The sequence below is a fragment of the Phascolarctos cinereus genome, unplaced genomic scaffold (genome assembly GCF_003287225.1).
Source record: "Phascolarctos cinereus isolate Bilbo 61053 unplaced genomic scaffold, phaCin_HiC Scaffold_5;HRSCAF=322, whole genome shotgun sequence".
Classification (NCBI taxonomy): domain Eukaryota; kingdom Metazoa; phylum Chordata; class Mammalia; order Diprotodontia; family Phascolarctidae; genus Phascolarctos; species Phascolarctos cinereus.
Genome location: NW_027555958.1, coordinates 444929025 through 444953717, shown reverse-complemented (window position 1 = coordinate 444953717; position 24693 = coordinate 444929025). Strand labels below are relative to the sequence as shown.

The 24693-nt window shown below is 40.0% G+C and overlaps 1 long non-coding RNA gene across 1 annotated transcript in view; it reads right to left on the bottom strand.

Moving 5' to 3' along the window:
* LOC110200193 (uncharacterized) overlaps positions 1 to 24693 on the bottom strand; it is a 51624-nt gene that overhangs the window by 9928 nt on the left and 17003 nt on the right. The window lies entirely within an intron of this gene.

The following is a 24693-nucleotide window of genomic DNA, read 5'->3' as shown; positions in this document are numbered from 1 at the left end:
TTCCTAGACATCTGATGACTCACTCTCCAAGCATTTCAAAGCTCACTAGGTTGCAGCCACATTCATTACTCCATCACTTAAGAGAAGGAAAGAAGAGACAACAAGGACAGAAGCAATGGTAGGGTCATGGGCTCACGGCCTGCCAGAGGGCCAAGAGTCCCACAGCAGCTCCTCCTCCTCGCTTGGACCAGCCAGTCAGGAAAGACAAGTTCACCTAGCCACCTAGCAAAATACCTGGAACACGGTAAGCACTTCATAAATGCTTCCTGATTAATTAATTGATTGATCTAAGCTTCTCATCTTTATTAATTTTCTCTGAGTACATTTCTAAATAGGGCAGTTAGATGGCACAGTGGACAAAGTGCCAGGCCTAGAGTCAGGAAGACTCATCTTCCTGAGTTCAAATCTGGCCTCAGATACTTATTAGCTGTGTGACCTTGGACAAGTCCCTTAACTCTCCTTGCCTTGGCTTCCTCATGTATAAAAAGAGCTAGAGAAGGAAATGGCAAACCACTCCAGTATCTTTGCCAAGAAAATCCCAAATCAGGTCATGATGAGTTGGACATGGCTGAAAATGGCTGAACAGCAGCAACAGAAATGTCTAAATCATTAAGTTCATCAAAGAAAACACCAAATGTAAAAATGATGTTAGTGAAATATTAATGAGAAGTATTGTAAAGGTTCATACTGTAGCCACAATCCCATTGAAGTGACCCTCCACACAACAACCCTGTGGTTATTGTATGTCTTATTATCCCTGTTTTATCACTAAGGAAACTAAGGCTCGGTGGGGTCAAGCAATTTGGTCATGGATGCAGTTAGTAATGGCAGCACAAAACCCAGAGCTCTTTATACCATCTCATGAGGCCTCCACAGAGAAAAATCTACATTCTGGTAGCATCTTTTTCTGGCCATAGGGGTCATCTTTTTCATCCATTTTCCTTTGAATGTACTAGCACTATTCTGCAGCTTTCTGGAGGGGAAAGAGGTGAGCATGACCTTGTGTTTTCCCCAGTCATTTGAGAATCAGACTTGATTAGATATCATTCCCACCCAGCACAGTGATTCAGCTCTCCGAGAGAATGGAATTCTAATGTCAATTTCTATTAATACCACTTTTCCATGACAGTTCCTTGTAGTCTAACGTGCTTTATCGACTAGATCAGTTGAAACTCACAAAATATATGATGGAATCTTTTAGGTTATGGAACAAGTTTATTGGGCCACCAAATGTCCAATATCCATTCACATGACAATGAACTGACGCGTGTGCTGGAATTGCCCTGGCTATTGGACAGTGTTTGCAACATTTAGCACAAGTTTTACTTGCTGATTGCATAATTTGTTTAACGTCTAGTTTAATCATTTTCAGGCTGGAGTCTTAGCTAAAATGCATGATTAGGCTAGACAGGGAACCAGAATCATAGCCACAAGTCATTTCTGGTATGTAAATACTGCAGCTTGATCTAGTCATTTAGCCCTGAACTACTTAGAGCTAGCACTTCATTCATGTGCAGAAAAAGTGTCCATAGGAATGAAATCTGAGGCGTTCTGCATGACCTAACACCATTCTCCCCTTTGTCACGACCAAGATTGTATCAGGCACACCCTTAAGAGGGGAAAGGATTCTAAGAGTACTTAATGAGAGGTGTGGCCAGCTGCTGAATTTGAAATAGAGACCAGGTACAGAATGGCAGCACCCTGATTCTGCCATGTTCCATATGTATGACAACAAAAGGAATGATGAGACATGTATGACAATTGTCTTCACAGATGATCAGTGCACTGATAAAGGGCACAAAATAGCAACATGAGGAAAGTGCTTAGTACAGTGTGTGCGACATAATCATGCTTCTCCAGTGTGTGCCAATGTCTTGCCCAGGTCCATCTCTCATTCCTGGCTAGTTCCGACTCTTAAGAATCTCAATCACTTACTAGCTGTGTGACCTTGGGCAAGTCACTCAACCCCAACTGCCTCACCAAAAAAAGAAAAAAAAATCTCAACTCTACACAGCCCCAGCACCTTTTTTTTGCCTCCACTATTCAGTTGTATCCCCAGACTTGCTGGATGGATGCCCTTCTACAAGGTAAAGGTGCCAAGTGTTCTGGGCTCAGGAGTGCAGGGCAGATAACGCAACCTGGGAAGCCAAGAGAAGTTAAGGCAAAGGTAAGCACCTCAAACCCAACTCATCCTCTTCACAATTCCATTTTGATTGGAGCCAATATTTCTTCTAGGTGGGGAATTGGAGTGGCAATGTTGAAAGAATGTGAAAATAAGACATCTAATTAAAGACACAAAGAGCACTTTGATGGTTCATATGGGATGTTTTTGTTTTTCATGACCTGGATTTGTACTTCTTTCCCTGTGAAATACCCATCATGTCTAGTGAAGTGAAAAATCACAAAGTATCCTCGCTTTGTTGGGGGGCTTCCACACAGATCTGGTACCATTACTGGGTGCCTCTCACATCAGTAGGCTGAGAAGTGATTTTTTTCAACCATTTTGTTTTTGTTGTTCAGTTATGTCAGACTCTTGGTGACCCCATGTGGGGTTTTCTCGTCAAAGATACTGGAGTGATTTGCCATTTCCTTCTCCAGCTCATTTTACAGATGAGGAAAATGAGGCAAACAGGGTGAAGTGACTTGTCCAGGTCTTCCTGGCTCCAGGCCTGGCATTTTTATCAACTGTGTCACCTAGCTACCACACTCTGGAGTTAAAGTATCACCTGAATAGTTCCCTGCACCTTCGCTCCATCACTGAGCTGTACTTTTTGGTAGATAAATATGATGATATAATAAAACTTGGAATAAAGATTTGAAGCAAAGCATGCTCATCTTAGGGTCTAAATTGAATAGGATCTTACACCCAGCACTTACTTTTTTATGTGATAAGTATAAAGTGAAGGAGCTGAAGAATGTAGTTCAATTGCCATCAGAGGAAGTTCATTGATTCTTTCTCTCCTTTTCTCTTTTCTTCTTTCACCTTCCTTCCTACCTTTCTTCTTTCTTTCCTTCTCTTCCTTCCTTCTTTTCTTTTTCTTCCCTCCCTTCTTCTTCCCTTTTTCTTTCTTTCTTTTTCTTTCTCTCTTTCTTCCTTCCTTCCTTCCTTTTCTTTCTTTCTTTCTTTCTTTCTTTCTTTCTTTCTTTCTTTCTTTCTTTCTTTCTTTCTTTCTTTCTTTCTTTCTTTCTTTCTTTCTTTCTTTGTTTCTGTCCTTGATTCCTTTCTTCCTGAGTCAATTTGTTGTTCAGCTGGGCTAGATCCTTATAGGACACATGATCACAGCTAGAAAGGTTGTTCTATTAGACCCCTCAACGGGGTCTTTCATCCACTCACCTGGGCTTGTTTCTTTGTGGCAGCTGCAGTCTCCACCACTTCCCAGTATGGGCTAAGCTGAAGCCCTCCACTGAGATAGCACTGTGCCCTTTCAGAAAGGTCAGGTACTTTTACCCAAGGATTGGCAGGCACTTCACCAGTGCTGTTTCTCCAGCAGGGCTCTTAGGCAGTGGAAGTTAGTGCAAATCAGCTACTCAAAGCCTCACATTGTATCCATCATTGCCAATTATGATATATAAACTTCCCAAAATTGGAAAAGGAAATACTATTATGCTCTCTCTGTCTTTGTGTCTGTCTGTCTGTCTCTCTCTCCACCTCTCTCTTACAAACACATACACATATATGTTGACTATAGTCATAATTTAAGGAAATGCTCAATTTTGTTTAGAGGTTAATGAACATAAAGATGTAATTTTTTTCATCCAAATTTATGGACTCCCTGAAATCTAGCCCTCAACCCCCTGGAAGTCTGTGTAACCTAGGTTAAGAACCCCTGGTCCAGAAGCAGTCCATCTTTATTGGGTGAGTTTTTCTGGAGGCCAGATCCAAGAAACATTGGAACCCTCCACCCTTTGAGGGTGCTGCTAATTCATGAAGGACACAGTTCCTGGAAGGTGGGACACCTAAGCCCCGTAGTCAGGGCCATAATAATTAAGCTGCTTCTAGCAGAAGCAAATACTTTGCCCTGAGATGGAAGAAAGGAGATGATCTGCCAATCAGATACAGATTGAGGGTAATACAAGATCGGTGTGTACTCACTGACACAAGGAGCATCCCTGGGCTAGCAGATGAGGAAGGACATTGGGGTTGGGACTGGAAGCCTCAACCTCCAGCAGTCACATCCCATCTGTGAACATTACCAAAATGCTAGCCGCTGCTGATGCCCCGGATACTGCCCATTCTTCTGAGGCCTGAACTGCTGCTACTTCTGGTGTCCTCAGTGCTGTCCACACTACAAGGCTGTGTCACCACCTACTCTGCTGGTGTCTATGCTTCTAGTGCCTGAGAGGGTACCCTCTCTGCTGGACCTGAGTCATTCTTGGTAACCACTGTAAGTGTTGGCTGGGCTGGCAAGCGTGAAAGCTTGTTTTAAACAATGTCCATAACTGTCAGGATGTTCTCCACCCACTTAACTAAGTGGCCTGGTCCCTGGATTCTCTTAGAGTTCATGTCCCATCCCTTGATCCTCATATGGGCCACTATCCAGTCTAAGGCCTCTTCCACTATGACCTCATTTGGCTCAATCAACATTGCATCATCAGTCTAATCATGGACATCAATGCCATGAGGAAATGGGGCTCCTGTCAGATCTCTGCCTACCAGACTGGGGCAGTTTAAAGGAAAGTTCAAATAGTCCTAGGGAAGGACCATGAAGGTATGCTATACTCCTTTACAGGTGAAAATAAATAGTTCCTAACTAGTCTTAGATAAACCAGTCAAGACAAAGGCATTGGCAAGATCAACAATCCTGTCTCACTCTTCCAGGATTTCAACTCACTGGAACACCACATTGACAGATCAGGAACAGCCATAACAGCTGCTATGACAACACTGCTCAGCTTCCTATAGGCCACTATACAGTTTCAGGTGCTACCTGACTTCCTCACTGGCTACAGAGGTTTGTTACAAGGGGAGCTGGTGTAGTGGAGGGTTCTGGCCACTGACATTTCCATCGCTAAAGAGAAGATTGATTTTGCTCCTTCTGGGACCAATATTGTTTGGTATGGGAGCCATGGATGGCTCTGGCAATCCCAAAGCTTTCTATCTGACCTTACTCATGACTTTACATAAAGGTTGTTGTACACACCTATGTAGATACCAACTCCTAAGGGCTCATGATGTCACTTCCCTTGGTGGTCTGCCTCCCAAAAGCTCCCATAGAAATTGGACCGTGTTTAATGACCTATCAGGATTCCCAGGATAATGGTAACCTGACTGCCAGTGTTTATAGTTCCTTATATCCAAATGAGGGAGGAGCTTTCAGGGATGTTAGGCTTAGTTGGGGTAGAAGGGTCCTTTTTGCTCTACCAGGTGACCCAGTTCAGTTTTACTCTCACCCTCCCCACTTAGTCTGATAATTAATCATTTCCTTATCAACCCCATATTTCAGGAAACACATCCCAAACTTCTTGTGGAAGAAGGTATTGTCACTTTCCCCCCACCAAATCAGGCAACGAGCCTCATCCCTTATTCCCAGAATGCCTACTTCCCCAGACAACTGTGTTTGTTAGGCCAGCACTTTGCTGCTCACATTTCCCAGTTGTTCTGGCCAGGCCGGTGTGGCAATACGCCATGGGAAGCCCATAGCTGATGCCTGCTGCTACTCCAGTGGAGCTCCACCTAAAAGCCGGCTCTAATTGCTCCTTATCCGCGCTAGTCATAGGGATAAGGCCAATCCACCAAACCCGACTGTTCTACACACTTCATCTCCACCCTTGCTGATCCCCATCGGAACTCCAGCTACAAAGGAAGCTCATCTTTATAGGGCCACATATGCGAAGCTCCCAATATTAACCACTCCAAAAGAGACAAAAACAATCCCCACCCAAAGCTGATTCAAGTGACTTTCCAAAAACCAATCTCTTGTAAGAAACCCAAACTGATGAAACCAGAGTGAGGGAGCTCTGCATTGGCCCCACCCTCACCAATTATTGCTCCAATGACTCACCAGCAATTTGCTTAAACTTCCCCCGCGACCTCCCAAGATTCTCAGCAGTGAAAGCCTTGCATTGTCCAACCTATCTGTGTGAAAGTCACCCCGAAGACAGGGTGGAATAAGCTAAACCTGAGACTCTCTTACTCCCAGAGTAGGTTCCCAGTGCTTATCTTCACTGCTATTCCCATTCTCTTCCTTTATAACTCTAAGCTCAGTGGAATTCAACCTTTTCTCCACCAAGACCTCTGGGTTGGAGGTTATCCATCCCTCCAGCATCCTTTGGTCCCCATTCCCATCAGCATCACCCCTTTCACTTGTGCTCCTTTTAAGTCTATATGTTGCACTTCTGTTTTCAAAGCACTGTCTTTAAAAACCAAAAGCAGATTCACATCTCTCTCTAGTTGGAGATAGCACACAAAGAATTTACTTTCATTTCTTTTATGCTAACAGCTCAGATTTTGTAAGATCATTGGTAAAAGCCAACAAACCTTAGCTCTTGCTGTCAACCTCCTTAGGTACACAAGAGGGACTAATCCTCCAGGGTCAGTGGGTGCCCCTTCCTCATCCCACTGAGAAGGCAGCACATGCTGCCCAAAGCTTGGGAGCCATGCCAGATTCCTGCAGCCAGCTATCCAATCCCCCCAAGGCTACCTTTCCTCTGTATCACCCTTTCTCCATTTCAACCCCAAGGTCAACTATGAGGTCATTCTGATCAGATGCTGGTAACTAATGCCAAAAGTTCTGGGAATGGAATGCAATGAGATTTTTGTGGACCATAAAATATTTAGCAAAGAGAAATTTACTTCACCAAAAAAGGGGAGTAATAAGGATACAAAATATGACTCAAGTGGATGTGGCTTGCTTCTGCTTCTGCATCTGTCATGGCAGCAATGTCCAATCAGAGAGCCATATTAACTGATAGGATCATTAATCCTGAGGAGCCCCAACTTCTCATAGGCTACTTTTTTATAGTAAGTGGCCAATAAGCTGCAGTAATAGTTCATGCCCTAATCATGCAGATCAATGAAATTCCAAACATAGCTTTCTCACTCCTTAAAAAAAACTTTGGCCCAACCTCCACATAAAACGAATGCCCACTCCTACCATACCCTTTTTTCTAGGTTCATTCTTAAAAAATTGTATCTGTTACTTTCTATAAACTTGCTTTTCCCTCTACTGATTCTCAAAGTTTTATGAGGTGGTGGTTGTTTAGTCATTTTCACTTGTGTCCAACTCTTTGTGGCCTCTTTTGGGCTTTTCTTGGCAAAGGTACTGAGTTTGCCATTTCCTTCTCCAGCTCATTTTACAGATGAGAAAACTGAGGCGAACAGGATTAAGTGACTTGCCCAGGGTTGCACAGCTAGTTAGTGTCTGAGGTGGGATTTGAATTCAGGTCTTCCTGATTCCAGGCCTGGTGCACTTTCCACTGTGCCACCTACCTGCCCTAGGTGGTACTGTTCATAATCTTCCTCCATCTTTCTCCATAAGATTTTACAAATGAATCCATAGCCTAAACCACTATTGCTCTTGGCTGCCATATTTCTCTTCTTGGAAAGATATCGAATGATTTCTGTCTGAGGCAGTTTCTAGGCTGTTTTGTTCTCTTTACTGGGATGACTGATTCACATCGGTTGAAATTCCTTAGGAAATGGTATGAATCTCTTCTGATGTCTGTTCTTTCATCCATTTCCCATTTTTTGGCATCTCAGGTCAGGTTGGAGGTTGCCTTAGTTATGTATTATATTGCTTTCTTATTTTCAATCTTTCTGCTAATTATTGATTCCGATATTTTCACTAACAAGTCAATTGTCTAACTGTAATAACTCTTCCCCTACCCCATTAGTATCTGGCTGTTTCCTATTTGTTAAAATATAATCCGTTTCATTTTTGGTGATGTTATTCAGTGCTTGCTATGTTCTGGCACTCCCAATTCTCTTCTTTAAGAATGTATTTATGATAGACAGGTATAAACTTCTGTATAGTCTACAAGCCTTTGACCACTCTTCTTTCTTACTCTTGAACCTTGTTTTCCAACATATTTTACATTATCTTCCTCTATGCCCCCTTTTTCATTCCAGTCACCTAGTATTAAAGTATATGTTGATTTAATTTGCAAGGCTTTTTATCACATGCTTTCATAGAATGTCTCTACTTCATTATCCCCTGCAGGAGATGTTGGCATGTAAGTTTATAGACCATCTTACAATACTGATCCTTAGCATCCTTTGCCATCTTTTCCTCCTCTCCATCATTGTCACTGAAGGAGTGGAAAGGGAAGCTATCCCCAGCACTTAGCACATGATAGGCACTTAATGGTTGGTTGGTTAGATATCTTCGAAGAGAACCAAAATGACATCACTATGTTGGGGTCAAGGTATTGTGGGTACAATTGTGGCTGATCACAATATGAGCTCAGAAGGCTCTACTGTGATTGAACACAATTAATAAATGTTTATTGATTGATTGATCATATAAGTATCATTTTGTATTTTCTGTTTTTTTTTCCCTTGGGTTACATGGTCAAACTACTGACCAGCCTAATGGTCATGAACCTTTCTGTGGCTAATTGGGCTAGTCCTGGGATTCAGTCTACTACCAGAATCAAACACAAACATGGCAAAAATGCTCCAGAGCCTGTTTTCTGTTGTTACGACGTGTAAGAGTCCAGGGTCACTGACCTCGATGCCACAATGTGACCTTTAACTAGAACTTTGTGGGGAAAAATTGAAAACACTTTTTGGAAAACTAAATTTTATGCTTTTGGTATGAAGAGTCTTTCTTTGTCTCCTTCACAGCTGTTAGCTAACAACACCACCTCTCTGTTCTTTGAAAAGAGGCTATAAGCAGCTATTTAAAGCTTAGCCTCCTCAGAACCAAAGAAATCATCTGCCTGTTTTCAGAGCCACTTGTAACATTATGAATCTGAGACTTCTAGTTTATCCACCTCTGTTTTCCACGTCATTTAAACTTATGTTTCTGGAAACACTGTCTTTTTAAATCTAGGACAAAACAGATGAAAGAGCTGACATTTTTGCATGAGAATCGGGTTAGTCAGCACATTTTTCATGTACAACGTGGTAAAACAGGTTGGCCATAAATCTCTTTCTTGGCCAAAACATTTTTATGACCCTAGAAGGATTTTTGGTGGGTTTTTTTAAAGGCTCCAATTTCAACTGCAAGCTACAAAGATTATTTGTAGAGCTGACAACTCCCTCGGCTCTGCACCAAAAACAGGAGGGAGACAGAGGGAGGAGAGAGAATGAGGGCACATCCTCAGCCAGAGAGGCTTAACGTCTAAGCCAGACATTCAGCTGTGAATCCCAATTTCCTTCTCTACCTCCCACCTCTCCTGAGCAAAGATGGCACCTGGTAGGTGTTTCAAAACTATTGTAGCTCCTAGGTTCCCAAAAATGTCACATCATTTTTAAGCCAGGATAAATGCCAATCTGTTCCCTTGAATTAGAGTAATTGGTTCCATGTACAAAAGATCGAGCAATTTTTTCTGTATTTAGAAACTAGTTATCACACGCTATCCTGTGGCAGAACTGTCTCCTGAGATATGTCATACAGGATGATTAACAGAAGGGTTTGAAGGGGCAGGATCAGGGAGAGGAAAGCCTGGATGATCTCTGAGGTTTCACAGTTCTATGATTTTATGGTAGGGCATGACTCACCTACCTCTCCCTAACCATGCCTCCTCCAACCCCTGCACTTTTCCCCACCCCCACCTTCTTCACTCCACCAATCCAACACTTTAGCAGGAAGGATGTTGATCAGCCTTCATTTCTGAAGAGGACCAATGACATCACAGGGTGATGTCTTGACTTATGCATAAATTAGGTTTAAGTGGCAGGAAGAAAGATAGAGAAAAAAGGAAAGATGGAGGAGTGGGCACCAAGAAGTTTAATGTACGAGGTGTCAAAGTTGCCCTGCATCATGAGTGGAGAACATATTTTTCTATCACAAGAACCAATGACCCATAAAATAAGAACAAAGACCACATAATTAAAAATGAAATTAATGCAGTGTTTTAAAGAGAGATATTCTGTTCACATGCTTTTAAAATTAAGAATGAAAAAACAGAAAATTCTACTGTTAATGTAATAAATAGAATATTATTACAAGTGTTGTAGTTATTTAATTAGCCCTTTGGTTTCTCATTCTTAATTTTATAGGATGGAAGTATTCATATGCTTTTAAAAATAACAAAAACAAACCAAAATGCTATCTAATAAATGTGATACTTGCAAATGATTCTCTCTAAAACTGAAATATTCAAAGGGATAGGGACTAGACCTGTGATTTCACTGGTGTAGGGAACTTCAGGGTAAGGAAACTCCCTCCATCAATGCAAATCAGTACCTTCTCTGCAACTTAGACCACTGAGATGTTAAATGACTTATTCAGGGTCACACATTCAGTATGGGACAGATTTTCAGGCTGGCTCCCCATTCACTATGCAACGCTTCCTCAAAGTGTTTACATGCTTTTAAAATTAAGAATAAGGAACAGAGAATTACGTTTTAAAATATAATACTAACTTTCCAATTCTTCCCTTTTTTTCAGCTTTTTCTCTTTTTTAATCTCACTCCATGAAAGTATAGGATGGCCTAGGTGATATTTCCAAAGTATATACATATATGTACACATACATATATATAAAGTATATTCTAAAGTATATACATATATGTATGTATATATACAATACATATGTATACATTATGTATCTAATATATAATATATACATATGTATGCATATGTATATATTATATGTGTACATATGTTTATATATTGTAAATACACACATACATAGTTCATACTTCCACACAAGTGGACATATATGTACATGTGTGTCATCTGTGTGTATATGTATAACCTTTGGCTTAAAGGACCATTCGCACAGAACTACCCTTATTGGTGGAGAGTGATTGCTCAGTCATCAATGTTCTGTGTCTGCATGAAGTGGGAAGTTGATCAGAACTTATGAGAAGAAAGATCCCATTCTTCTGGTTTCTAGCTTCCAGAAAGAAGACCCAAGTTCCAGACTCTCCCCCAGGACCTGAAGGGAGAGAAAGACTCTGGGAAGAAGTTGACCTGCAAAGTAGCCAGCAGCCTCAATCATGTTGGCTTCTTCCTGAGCAGTACTGAGCAATCAATATCCGCCAATGAGGACAGTCCTGTGCAGATGGCCTTTTTGGTCTCCCTGGTTCACCCAGGCTGGGAGTGTAGGGGTTATTTATAACCCAATACCACTCTGATCAGCATGGAAGCTTGACCCCTTTTTTTTTTTAGTGAGGCAATTGGGGTTAAGTGACTTGTCCAGAGTCACACAGCTAGGAAATAGGTGTCTGAGGCTGGATTTGAACTCAGGTACTCCTGACTCCAGGGCCAGTGCTCCATCCACTGCACCACCTAGCTACTCCCAACCCATTCTTTCTAACATATTCTAGCTCATCTCTTCCTAGGGCACCCAGTGACCTCTGCCTCTCCAGGGATCACCGTATTAATGCCAGTCCCGGTGCAGACACTTAATTGACTTTATCTATTGCATCTCAGAATTTCTAAACTCAAGATTTCCACCAGCCTCGATCTCTCCATAGCAGAGATTACAGGGTGTGTGCAACAATACCTGGCAGAATTATTTTTACTAAATATAATTTTCTATCCTTCATTCTTTTTTTTTTTTTTGGTGAGGAAATCGGGGTTAAGTGACTTGCCCAGGATCACACAGCTAGTAAGTATTAAGTGTCTGAGGCTGGATTTGAACTCAGGTCCGCCTGACTCCAAGGCCAGAGCTCTATTCACTGCGCCACCTAGCTGCCCCTTCTATCCTTCATTCTTAATTTTAAAAGTACATGAGTTGTGTGTCATAAAGAAGTATTCATATGCTTTTAAAATTAAGAATTCTATGTAATAAACATATTATTTCAATTGGTATTTTTAAAAACTCTAGTCTAATTCTTCTTATTCTTGTTTTAAAGACATATCAATACTTACATTCTACAGAATCATAGAATACTAAATTTGGAAAGGACTTAAGAGGTTATCTAGGTCAGCCCAATTTAAGCAGGAATCTCCACTCCAACATCCCCAGTAAGTGGTCTGGACATTTGGTGAGACAGAAAAGGGAAGAAGAGAGACACGTAGAAAGGAGAGGATTGGAGGACCACCTTGGGAAATGATGGAGTAAGGGGTTGCAAGAGTGTACTGATCTTCAGTATAGCTTTTCAAGAACAAAAATTGAAATTTCCCAAAGAAGCAACCCTCTAAAGAAAATTGGGGGTGGGGAGGAACAATTAAAAAGAAAGAACAAACTAAAGAATTCTTGCAAGATGGAAAAAATATATCAATTCAAAGAAACAAAAGCAAAAATTCAAAAGGGAAAAAAATTACTTAAATAACATCTACAGAACAAGTGTTAATGAAACTGTACTTTTAAAAAGATACAGATAAATTAATAATAAAAAGATGTAGCAGTATTGGAATGATACAATGAAAAGTTGTTCAACCACTCTAATTTTGCCCCCTTTACCCTACAATTGAATCATTGCCTAGAGGAATTTCCTGGTATCAATATTCCTGCTTATGCTTTAGGAAGTTTTGTCAAAAGATCCATAATTCTTTATCTTTTTTTTCAGCTCCAACCCCCAAGGCAGAATATAGCCCTGACCAAAACAAAATGAAACAAAACAAAACAAAACAAAACCTTAGCATCAGATCTATTTCTCCCTGTTTTTTTGATCTGAAATAATATATCATTTCAGAGCAAAAAAAAAAAAACAGAAGCAAAGCAATAATATGGACATGAATTATAACTATGTGACCATAATAGAATCTGAAAAAAATACACAAAATGGAAAAAAAAACTTTGGAAGGGGACATAGAAATAAACAGAACATTTTTGTTACTATTTTGCAAAAGATAGTACAAACAATTTTTAAAAAACTTTTCTAAACAAATTATTAATAACAGTCACTTATGGTTTGTGTACATTCTTTTTCATTTTTGTTTAAGGATTTGAATGTTTGTGTTAACGGTTGCTAAGTTTGTGACAAAAATAAGATACAAAAATGAAAGGTACAAGTGGACAGAAAGACAGCAATATCTGCTTGACAGGCAAAGATCTAAAAAATTTATGAATATTACTTTTGGAGGGAAGATATACAACTTCTAAAACATTAAAAATGTTAAACAGCAGAATTTGTTCTAAAAACTTTTCATTGCTATCTAAAGTTCAGAATATAAACATTTTATAAATCCCCTTTTCTTCCTTCAAAACAAAGTAAACCCTTAACTTCCTGTTATGGAAAATCGGGACTATCAGATAAGTGGTCAAAGGATATGAACAGGCAGTTTTCAAAGGAAAAAATCCAGGCTATCAACAACCATATGAAAAAATGCTCGAAATCACTCTAGTGTTAGGGAGTTAGTGGTGAGCGCTAGGCTGCATCCTGAGCAGAGCTAGTCACTTCCTCTCACTTGTCCCCATTCTTTTGTACCTTGGGTTACACCTTCCCAATCATTCCTTTGGCTTCTTGCCTGTGGAAGTGTTGTTTTCCTTTCAAACTGAGTGGTTAGAACAATGGGAAAGAAAGTGGCCACTGACCCACCTCCCAAAGACAGCCAACTCATCACTGTTTCTCCCCACCAATCCAACAAACTTGTTGACTCATTTGCCTAGAAAGTTCCAAGTCTAAGTTTTCTCCTTCTCTGGAAAATTTATAAAAATTGAAACAATAATTCTCTTGTTCTCTCTGAGCCCCCAGCCTGAAAATTAGTGCTCTGGCAAAACACTGGAAGTTTGAAATCTATCTCTCTCCCTTCCTGTGTTTTCCCTCTTTGCAGTGTTTGCACAACGATACATATGATACTGAAAGGACAAAAATAAACAGAAAGACAGTTAAGAAATGGAGATTCACTGGGTCTGCTCCCCATTCTTCATATGACAGACGGTCTCTGCCAGGAATAGATTTATTGGATGAAGTAGATTTCCAGTAGTTTCTTATTAGCTGCCACTGAAGTCAAAACTGACTGGAGAGCAACCAATGGGGTTTTTAGGCCTATCATTCAACAATTGCCATTGGCTCCAGAGAGGGCAGAAGGTTTTATAAATATTGGCTAGTCAACAAACAGGACTAAAGTAAGGTGTATGCAGAAAACACAGTGCAACCTGACACTAGGAGTAAAATACCAATAGGCAAAATCAGTAACTGATCCGTTGCTCATTTAGGAAAGAAAATTGAAGCCAAAGCTGTAGGAGTGATTGAATACATGTAGAGACACAGACAAGGGTATAACAACAACCAAAAATGACTCTAAGGCTGAGTTACGATGAGAAAAAGAGCACTGGATTTCAGGCCAGTGTAAATCCTACTTTCGACATTTCCTGGTTGTTTGACTTTGGGTCTTCATTCAACCCACCTTATTCGGAGTTATTTGAGTAGTAAAATGGAGATAATCGTATTTGCCTAACTTATAGAGTTGTTTTGACGAAATAATTTTGTGAACCTTAAAGTATGCCGTACAAGAGTGTTTGCACATAGTGGATGCTCAATGTTTATTGACTGACTGACTATATAAATATATTATTCCTACTTAGAAGTGGCCATCTAAAATTATAATAGCTATTTTTTCTTTTTTATAATAGGAACTTACTGATACATTCTGTTTTTTTAGTTGCTTAGATTTCCCCCTGTATCCCTCCTGTTCTCTCCTACCAGACAGCCATCCCTTACAGCAAAGAATTTAAAAAAGAAGAAGAAGAAGAAAAGAAGACAAGAAAGAAAATTCAGGAAAACTGATCAATACACACACAAAAAAAGTCTGACACATACAATGTTCCCTACCCACGGATCCTACCCCTGCAAAGGAGTGAAGGGATGTGTTGATCAGTCAATAAACATCCATTAAGCATATTCCGTATGCCAGGCCCAACGCTAAGGGCTAGGGAAACAAAGAAAGGTAAAAGACAGTGAGTGCCTGCCCTCAAGGAGCTCATAGTCCAATAGAGAAAATACGCAAACATATACAAACAGGCTATAGAGCAGACATATAGGAAATAACAGAGGGAAGGTGGTAGAATTAAGAGGAGTTGGGAAAGGCTTCCTATAGAAGGTAGGATCTTAGTTGGGATTTGAAGGACTCCAAGGAAGGTAGGAGCTGGAGATGAGGAGAGAGAGCATTGTAGATGTGGATGATGCCAGAGAAGATGCCTGGAGCTAAGAGACTGAATGTCTTCTTCTGTCTCTTATTTGGGGCCAAACTTGTTCTTTATCAATTTGTAACATTGTCCTTTCCATTTCAATTGCTGTCATTTCCTTTCTCCTCTTTCTTCCCTATATATCATGTCATGAAGTCTTTCCAACCTTCTCTGTATTTAACATGTTCATCCTAAGAGCTGGTATTTACATACCGCTTTAAATTTTGCAAAGAGTTGTACATATATCATCTCATTTGAGTTTCACCGCAACTCTGAGAAATTGGAATGAAAGGCATTATTACTCCCATTTCACAGAAGAGGAAACTGAGTCCCAGAGGTTTGGTGACTTGGCCAGAATCATGCTGCTAATAAATGTCAGGGGAGGGATTTGAACCTAAGTCTTCCAATGCTAGCACTCCTTCCCCTACACCACAATGTCTCTTTCACACACACACACACACACACACACACACACACACACACACCCCATATTCAGAGATTTAAAGAAGCTACAAAATCAGTCACAAAACAGATAGATTCATTAAATAATGACAGACCAGAGAGAAAAGACACGAGAAGGAAGATGTTTTGTTGGGAAGGCACCAGCTGCTTTTGCACTGCCTGGCCCACCAACCGACCTCTTCCATGACATTTTCAATCTCTATCATTTGGGAGAGAGTAGAATTCACAGGAGCTGAGAGACACTCAAAACAAGTATTTCCAGTTTTGGGACTTGGAAGGTCCTTCTGGAACGTCTGACAAGTTTCCAGGTCTCAGACTGAGCAGTCTGTTTTTTCCCCTGAAGGAGCATACAGAGCAGTTAAGTACAGAGAATGGTAAGACCAAGAACCAGCCCAGCAGGATGTCCACCCTTACCCAGAAGATGGGAAAGAACACATAGCAGTTCCAGGGTCATTCAAGGGCTTGGGCCTGCCTCAGGGGATCTGATTACATTTTTTTTTATTATTTTTAGGCAATTGGGGTTAAATGACTTGCCCAGGGTTACACAGCTGGTAAGTATCAAGTGTTTGGTCTGAGGCCGGATTTGAACTCAGGTTCTCCTGACTTCAGGGCCAGTGCTCTATCCACTATTCCACCCGGCTGCCCCTGATTACATATTATTGATACGAAACTTTTCAGAGCCTTAATTTTAATAATACCGTACTACCTAACCTGAGAGGTGAGACAGGGCAATCTTTCCTCCCAGTATCATTTCCAAACTGACTTCAAACCCCTGCAGAAAACCCATAAGCCAATATCACTACCTGGGGGTGAATCCCAAGTAAGTCAAAACTGGGCTTGCCTCAGACTTAAGGAGTAGTCCCAAGCCTGCCTCAATTGGAATGGTTATCTTTAGGGCTGGTTTTAAACCAAAGCATTTTCTAAAAGTGTAGACTAGGACTAGGACATAAGTTGGACAGCCAGTTAGCACAGTGGATAAAGTGTCAGGTCCGAGGTCAGGAAGACTCATCTTCATGAGTGCAATCTGGCCTCAGACACTTAAAAGCTGTGTGACCCTGGGCAAGTCACTTAACCCTGTTTGCCTCAGTTTCCTCATCTGTAAAATGAGCTGGAGAAGGAAATAGCAAACCACTCCAGTATCTCTGCCAAGAAAACCCTAAATGGGGTCACAAAGAATCACACACAACTGAAAAAAATGACTGAATAACAAAACGACATAGCTCACCAAAGCATTTGCCTTGTCATAGGTAAGGTGATAGGAAATAAGGAACTAACAAATCCACATAAATAAATAAGTATAAACACTGGTTTATACTTGAGCTTGTTTGCTAAGTCATCTGAGTTCTCAGGGAGGGTTAACACAGGCAAAGAAAGAGATGCATAGTTGCAAAAAAAAAAAAACGAAGAGACCTATAATAAGCCTTGAGATAAGAGATAAGACTTCCTTATCTCCCTACTTCTCTTCCAGAGTCAAATTTGGCTCCTCTAAGAAGCCTTTCCCATCACTCCTGCCACATTGATCCCTCCCTTTTCTGAACCTAAACAGCATTTAAATGCAGCAATCAATTCAGCACTTAATCATATTATAGCACTTCATCAGTATATTAATATTATCCTCTGCATTTTAGGGAATCTCTGCCAGAAACAATTTTATTTTATCTAACATTAGTCTAATATCCAAAGCTTTTTAGATTTGAAAGAGAAGTGTCCAAACTGGCATAGTCTATCTACCTCCCATCCCGCTAGGACATGTCTCCACTTCTGGACAATTTGAGGTAACATTTATAAGAACTTTGAACAACGAAAATGTCATAATATGGTAACAGTTTGTGTTAGCATTCCAGAACAGGTCACTACTCAATTTCTTCCTTGATCACTACCTCCACAAGGACTGTAAGTAAAGCTTTGCTTCCAGTGATCAATGTCACAATTCTAGATGAATAACAGATAGAGAAGGCACTTCCTGTGGCTAGGTCATAGGCCAACCACTTCAGGGAATGGGGAAGGATCTAAACAAGATGAAAGATAAAGCTTCATTATCAAATTTATCCTCTGTTTCAGGGACTTTAGCCTTGGTCCTTGACCTTACACACATTCTAAAGGGAAAGTCTGGAAACAGTTTTAGGTGAAAGAAAACATTGATTTCTTAATAGTACCAGTTGGACTAAAAAAGAGGTTTTAATATACTTCCACAATGTCCATCAAGAACTGTTTGAACGGCTGATCTGAATGAAGTACTGTGATAAATATTCTCGTAGTCAATGTCTCTTTCCTGTGTCAGTCCACTAATTAATGGCTAAGGCTAGAGCCTCTGAATGCTATGATTCAGGCTGGAGTCTAAGGAAAGACTAGAGTTAGAGGACTTCTCATCATGATCTACTGGTGGCTTAACTAGCTCTGGGCAGAACCCTGATTCCCCCCAGCTCTTCACACAAACACACAGACCCATATCTTCAAGTTAACTCCATTCTCCGAGGCATATAAATGACAAGACATGCCTTTCCTGTACCAGAGCTAGAACCAATCATCCTAGTCAAAAGTAAGACAAGTACAATTCACAACAGCGAAAGAGGAGCCAAAAACCAAACACCATGAGGATGGAGTTCCTTAGCACAGTCTTCAAAAATATTCTGCAGATCATGGCTGGCTAAACTCCAACTCTGAAAAGGCTAACGTAAATAATTCATTAAACAGCAAGGCATAGGGCTGGAATCATAATAGGGAGAGAGGAGGTTCCACCTATGTAGCAATGGCTGGGAGGAAAGGGATAGGAAGAGTAGGGAATGATAATCACCTCTTATATAGGAAGGGCGTGTGTGTGTGTGTGTGTGTGTGTGTGTGTGTGTGTGTGTGTGTGTGTCTATGTCTGTGTCTGTGTGTGTGTGTGTGTGTGTGTGTGTGAGAAAGTGCCAATTCAGCACCTTGGCCAGCAGCCTGCTAAGTGTCTTAGACTGGCAATGGAGGAGATTCATGATGGATAAAATATGTTTCCTACCATTAAAGACCTTGCAATTTAGCTGAAAAAACAAGACATACCCACATAAAAATAAAATGAAAAAATAGCAACAACAAAGTATCATGGCACTGGGACAAGAGCACAAAGCCTGGGGTAACAAGACATCTAGGTTCACATTCTAGCTGACAGTTGCTAGCTTTCAATGTGACCCAACAAACATTTATTAAGCACATTCTATGCCTTGTGTCCTCAATACTAGGGACACAGAAAATATCTCTGAACCTGTTTCCTAAATTGTAAGTTGGGGATAATAATATGTATTGTGAACCTCACAGGGTTTTTCATGAGATGAAGACTTTGCAAGTCTTTAAGTACTAAATAAATGTGAATTATTAGAAAGTAGCATATACTTATGAGTGATATAGACATTGATTGCTATGAGAGGCTGGAGTGGGGAAAGAGATCACTGCATGCTGGTATGGTCAAGGAACACTTCACAGAGAATGAAGGGTTTGAATTGGGTCTTGAAAAAATGGAAGATTTAGGGAGAAAGAATAGAGGATAATTCAGAAAAAGGACAAATATGTGCAAAGATAGCAAGGCCAGAATGAATAAGGAATATTAAGAAAAGAGTGTGGCTGGTATCACTTTTTTAGAAGACATTTAAGAAAGTAGTAGGATATAAGGTTGTAAGGGTATCGAAGAATCACAGAATTTCAGAATTGGAAGGGAACTCAGTATTCTTCTAGTGCCACTCATATAGAGTCCAAAAAGAATTCTTTCTACACATATCCAAGTCATCTAACCTTTCACAGAGGGGCAGCCAGGTGGCACAATGGATAGAGTTTCAGGCCTGGAGTCAGGAAGACTCATCTTCCTGAGTTCAACTCTGGTCTCAGATACTTACTAGTTGTGTGACCCTGGGCAAGTCACTTAACCCTGTTTGCCTCAGTTTCTTAGTCTGTAAAATGGGCTGGAGAAGGAAATGGCAAACCACTCCAGTATCTCTGCCAAGAAAATCCCAAATGGGATCACGAAGAGTTGGACATGACTGAAACCATTCAACAACAACCTTTCACTGAAGACCTCAAATGAGGAAGAACCCACTATCTCCTAGTAGGATGGGGTCAGATTCTGGAGGGCTACACAGTTTGGATTCTGTCCTGCAGGCAATTCAGAACCATTACAGGGTTTTAATTAAAGATGTGACATAGTCAATGAAACATTTTATTTTATTTTATTTTATTTTAGGCAATTGCAGTTAAGTGACTTGCCCAGGGTCACACAGCTAGCAAGGATGAAACATTTTAGAATGATGAATCTGGTGGTTGTGCACACAATGGATTGGAGAGGGGCCAATTAGGAGATGGTGTTAATAGTCTAAGCATGAAATGATAAGGCGTTGGCAAGCAAAAAGAAAGGGAGAAATGCTAGAAAACATTCTGAAGGAAGAATAGATGGGATTTGGTAACTAATTGGATTATAGGATCATAGAGTTGGAGCTGGAATAGATCAGGAGACCACTGATTCCAACCTCCTCATTTTTACTAGCTAGCATTTCCATAACACTTGAAGGTTTGCAATTATTTTACATGTTATGTTATTTGGTCTTCACAACAACCTGTGAATACAGTGCTATTATTATCCCCATTTTACAGATGAGGAAACTGAGGCTTACAGTGGTTAAGGGACTTGCCCAGGGTCATATAGTAACATAGTGAGTTGCTGAGGCACAATTTGACCCCGGTCCTTTCTGACTCCAAGTCCAGCACCCTAACCACTACACCAAGCTGCTTATTAAATTGGATATGGGGGAGGTTTGGGAAAGGAAGGAACCAAAGGTTTGAATCTGGAGGCCCAGGAGAGTGATAATGCCATTGACAGAAGTAGGATAATCAGAAGACAGAGCTGGTTTGGGGTGGGCAATACGGTAAATGGTTTTTCCAATACTCCAGCTCTAGGACCTAAACTTGATCCCTGCAAAGAAACTATAGATTAAAGATCATACTGATAGCATGAGCACAGGCAAGGAAGAAAATGTCAAAGCTGACAATTCTACTTCTAATATGGGCTTTTCATTAGACACATCTAAAGGCTATAACAATGAGATCTGACAAGAAGTCAACCCAAAAACATAGAAATGTTCAAGATCCTTTGAAAAATGGATTTACAACCCACTATTATTAATAACGACCTTTGCTCCATTGTGCCTTGAGATATTGGCTACTAATGGTATGAAGTCATCACAATTAGCAGGTCATCTAAAAACTAAGCTTCTATTGACGAAAACTGGGTTACTTACTAATAAGGCTTACATCTGTCCATTTAAAAAACTTTGAGATAGAATTTCTTGTAACCTGTTTAAAAAATGTTGAAATGAAGAGCTTCAGCAGGTTTTTTTTAGCTTGTGTCAAAAATGTAAAAATGCAACATCTTCCATTAATTTACAAATCAACTGATTCATCAGAGCAGGTGGAAGTTTACTGGCTAAATTTCAACAAAAACCTTGGCAAAATTGATGAACAGGATTGAAAAATGAATGTCTTGGGGCAGCTAGGTGGCGCAGTGGATAGAGCACTGTCCCTAAAGTGAGGAGGACCTGAGTTCAAATCCTGCCTCAGAGCAAAGCACTTGACACTTACTAGCTGTGTGACCCTGGGCAAGTCACTTAACCCCAATTGCCTAAAAAAAAGAAAAGAAAAAGAAGTGTCTTTATTTAGTAAAGGCCAGCCAATGATGTAACTCTTCTATTTCTGTGTGTATATATGTACGTGATATATGCACAAATATGTGTGTATATATATATATATATATATATATACACGTGTGTATGTATAGTATACCTGTATCTATATTTATTTACATGTATACATATATGTATATGTACATGTATTTTGTTATTTATAATTCTTAGCTATAAGAGACATTAAAACCAATTATCATAATAAATTGAATAAGGAACCAGATCTGTACATTATTTTATCACTATGTGAAGCCAAAATTTTCTAACGTAGCACAGGATAAGATTGTAGCTTTAGAGCTGGAAGGGACCTTAGAACTCTACTTGGCCAACCTTCTCATTTTGCACATGAGGAAACTAAGACTCAGGAAAGTGACCTAGGTGATAAGAGTTAGAGGTGGGATTTGAACCCAAGTCCTGACTCCTGAGCCACTGCTCTTACCACTGTACCATCTTGCCTTCCTACATTCCTATGGCAAATATTAGTAATAATAACAAATAGCATTTCATGGGAGCAAAAAAGATTATAACACTAACATGAACAATGAAAAAAGATTTTAATATTCTTCATTTCATCCTTTTTTATTTATTTTTATACAAGCCAACTTATAAATAAATAAATTTACATAGGTCAGGGTACATGCTCAAAAAATATTTTATTGATTGTCTTGCCAAAGACTTTCTTGCAGAATCTTCCTATGAGAACAAAGTAGCACCAACTTGGTATGGTTTCAGTATTGAACTGGGAATGAGTTGGGAAGACCTGAGTTCAAATCCTGACTCAGACACTTACTAGCTATGTGACCTTTGGGCAAATCACTTAACTTCTGTCTGCCTTAGTTCCCTCATTTGTAAAATGGGGATAATAATAGCACCTACCTCCCAGGGTTGTGATAAAATGAGATATTTGTAAAATGTCATATCAATACTAGTCATTATTATTGTTATATTATTGTTATTATTACCCCTCACTACATGAGTTCCAATCCCAACCCAGATACTAGCCAGTTGTGCACTGTCAATAACTAGCTAGTTTTATTGATAGGAGTTTAGAGACCTAAAAAAGGAAAAAGCACAGATACCTGGCTGTTCACTGCCTTGACTTACTTTTTGGTGCCCATCATATCCTGAATCCATACTGGCTACCCAGTCTTTGACCAGTTCCTTTGCTTCTCCTTTGGGATCTGTGCTCTCCAGCTTGACTGCTTGTCAAGTTTCTAATAAAGTGCTTTACAAAGGCTTTCCATATCTGTGTATGATTGACTTCTGTCTACTTGATCGACACAGTTTGATAACTATCACTTAACCTAGACCTTCAGCCTAATTCAACTTCCTTCCTGCTAAATTTCCACGCTCTGTCTCCATTGTCTATAATCTCAACATTCTGAGACTCTGCCTGGGAAACAATATTCATCTCTAACTCCTCAAGGCACTGTTGATTGAGAGGCAAAAGTATAAAACATGAAATTGGCAGTCTGGGCAGAAATCTCTCCAAAAATTCAGAAACCTGTCCCTTGCTTCTTCAGAAGTAAGAATATTTCCTCTAGTCTCTCAGTCCTAACTTTGGGAATTTCTATGGGGCAACTTGACTGTGAGAGGATGGTAGTTAAATAATACTGACAGATGTTGTAAGCATCCTGAAATGAATGATAAGATAAGAAAGAGGAGGTCCAACCAGTTGGGTCTGGGATATCAGAAATCTAGGGGACTGGCCAGATGAGATAAGATAGAATGCAGGCTGTACTGACCTGATTATAGGGAAGTTGGGGTGCTGAAGAGACAACAAGGTAGAGTTTATAGATATAAATTAATAGATTCAGAAACAGAAAATCAAGCCTGTAATTAAATATTTGCCTGAACTAAATAATATTAGATTTGTTTTCATCTAGATACAGGTATAATATAACTGGGAGTCAGTGAACAATTAAAAAGATCAAAATGGGAATGATCAGGACACAGAGACCAAACCAACCCTAAGGATCACGGAAGTTCCCGTTGGCAGACAAAGGCAATAGCAATAATGATAAGAATAGCATTTATATAGCATCTGCTATGTGCCAGGCACTGTAAATAAGCACTGTACAAATATCATCTCATTTGAGCCTCACAGTAACCCTGGGAGGCAGGTGCTATTATTGTCCCATTTTACAGACGAGGAAACTGAGGCAAACAGTTTACGTGACTTGCCCAAGGATATGCAACTAGCAAGTTTCTGAGGCCAAATCTGAACTCGGGTCTTCCTGACTCCAGGCCCAGCTGTCTATCCACTGCCACCTAGCTAGCTGCCCTTTGCGGAGAGACAATCAATATCTAATAAGGGGAGGAGGTAATGCAGGAGTAAGTATGAGGCAGAATGGCCTGACACATCAGCCAGCATTATATGAAGAATTCTGGCAGAAATCCAGAAAGGAAGTCAGCCTAAGTAGTGTTCAGGATCACCTCAAAGCCTCAGTGCAGGATTTGAGACTGTGGAAAAATAAGTCAAGACCCCAGTCCAAAATGAACTGGCTGGAGAATAAAGGCAAAGACTCAAGCATCATGGGATAAGATAGAAGCCCAGGTCCTGAAACGAATTCTGTATGACTTGGAAGGAGTAGTGCCACCCTCCAAGGAAAAGGAGAGAGAGAAAACATGCCAAGCTCTGTCCCACAAGCCAGACTGGCACCACACCCCACTCACCACCCCGGTTGGAGTATATGTGGACATGGCGTTTCCCCCAATCAAATGTAAACTCCTTGAGAGTGGAACTTTTTTCTTTGTGTAAGATGTATGAAAAACTAGCTTCTTGCAAAAATAAGTGACCAGGAATTATTATGATATTCCTACAGAAAAACTCCCATATATAAAGTGTATGTCCATGTAAGTTATATATGTCCATGTGAGTTATCTAAATATACATGCAATAAATATGTACACACATATATACATACACATACACACATATATATGTGTATGTATATATGTGTGTGTGTGTGTATACACTTATATATATACATACACATATTTGTAGCTTTCTCTGGTATCTTGCCCACCTCTCTACAAGGCAGACTGTGATCCCTGCCTTCAGAGGAACAGAAAGTATACCAGACTGGCCACTCTGTTCTCTAGACCCTGAGAGGGATACTGTACTAGAATTATACCTACAATGTATTTATATAATATAATAAATCATAAAAATATTAATATAATTGTTAATTTATTGTTTTATTATTGAAGTAACATTAATATAAATTATAGTAAATATATTTTGTTGTGTTATATTGTACTATATTAGTGTATTGTATTGTGTTATAACATATTATATTCCTCCCCTCAATATAACTGGCCAAGGGGACATAATTTTTAG